Raw genomic sequence first — 1,842 nt, forward strand, 5'->3', positions numbered from 1 at the left:
TTGTGGGTTCAAACCCCAGCATCGCCAAGTTAAAATTCTTATTTCTCTTTTGAAAAATAATAGTTTGTCTATTTTGTGATATTAAACTGTAAATCTATTTGTTAATTAACAAGACCTGTTTAAAACACTGCTTTATGTTTTTGTCTTTTTTTTAAGACTTTTTTGGCCTACTTTTAATATGAGTTACATGGTGTTGAAGTATGGAATAGAAGCCATGCTGGTTTATTAAGCTTATTGACTGCTTGTACTAGTCAGATTTGATAGCTCAGTGTTTAAGGTGTAGGTTTACCGATCAGCAGGTCCCCACAAAGTTGTGGTTTCAAACCCCACCACTGCCAAGTTTTTATTTCTCTTTTGAAATATAGCATCTTCACAAAACCCACGGAGAAAGTGGTTACAGAGGAGATCCAGGCTGTGGAAAAGACTCTAATGGACTACATCAGTTCTGGCAAGGTTCCTGTTAAAGGCCAGTGCATGAAGTGCATTGGAAAATCCCCAGCAGCACTTCAAGGGAGAGGTTGGGAGGCAGTAAAATTTAATGTAAAAAATCGCATTGATTCCATTAAGCGAAAAATGTAAAGGTGAAAAGCCTTTAATCGATTTTTTATTTTTCATGTATGTTAAAGGCAACATGTTCATAAACATTTTCGTTCAAGTTGCTGACAAATAAATGTTAAAGAGAATTAAGATGTCACAGATTATTGTTTTTGTGGAATTGCCCAAATGTCTAACTTTTCAGGTGGTTGTTAATCATGGTTGTACATCAAATATCTTCTACTTCTACCTAATATTTATATAGATATATTATATAGCAATATATCTTGCAACATGGTTGATCACATGCATGTTCTGTTTTAATTTAAATAGATTCCAGTATGCACAGATCACAATTTATTTTAGACCATGATGGTGTAAATGAACATGAACATTTCCTGCTTGTCATATAACATGAGTGTTGTAGATACCAAAATGTGGAACTTTGCAGACTCTCAGAATTGAAGAGAATTGAATGTGTTAAACAGGAAGAGAGGTAAGGCTTTTTTTACTGTTTACTTTCTTAGAAATTGTCTATTCAAATACAAGAGTTGATGGGAAATAGTGAAAAGCGAAAAATTAATAAATAAAAACAGTTAAATTCTCCCTTTTAATCTGCATCTTTGTTAATGTTATACACAGTTATAATTGCATATAAATTGGATAATCTGAAGATAATGTATAATAGTGATACCTAGAGGTGGTAGGTGGTAAGAAAAAACAGGGACGTCCCCACCAGAATAGAAAAAACTGACAAAAATTGAGCTCTCCAAACTTGTGTATTTCTGAAAATAAAGAAAAAAATTGTGGCCTTAATGTATTTAGAAATCGGTGTCCCCACGAGTAACCACCCAGTTAGGAGTCCCCACCAAGTAGCAAAAACAAGTGTGTGTGTGTGTGTGTGTGTGTGTGTGTGTGTGTGTGTGTGTGTGTGTGTGTGTGTGTGTGTGTGTGTGTGTGTGTGTGTGTGTGTGTGTGTTTGGTGTGTGCACTCTCTAAACAAGGGCAAACCCAAAGAAAGTGAGCAAGCCATCACACCTTGTGACCTAGGAGGAACATTTCTGGATCAAATTAGTGGCAGATGGATGACATCACCTGGCGGCCAGAACAAGAGATGAGTGCCTAGTTTGTGCAACCCCCCATGACCCTGGTGTGACCCCTGTAACCTCACCATACAAACCTCCCCTTAATGTGTGAGACAATGCTTTCTCCATCAGTGAGGAGACAGCTGAGCACAGAAACTCTCCCCGCTGGCGCTTGTTAAAACTACAACCATGTGAACACTGAAGGCTCGGGTTGAGGGTCTCT

General features: G+C 37.5%; 1 long non-coding RNA gene across 1 annotated transcript; it reads left to right on the forward strand.

Moving 5' to 3' along the window:
- Nucleotides 1–377: 377 nt before the first annotated feature.
- LOC310721449 lies at nucleotides 378–1,240 on the forward strand. The gene is made up of 2 exons (XR_014532046.1): nucleotides 378–581; nucleotides 962–1,240. It is a non-coding gene; the product is annotated as an uncharacterized lncRNA (long non-coding RNA).
- The last annotated feature ends 602 nt before the right edge of the window (nucleotides 1,241–1,842 follow it).

Source organism: Silurus aristotelis (genome assembly GCF_946808225.1).
Source record: "Silurus aristotelis genome assembly, chromosome: 1".
NCBI classification, from domain to species: domain Eukaryota; kingdom Metazoa; phylum Chordata; class Actinopteri; order Siluriformes; family Siluridae; genus Silurus; species Silurus aristotelis.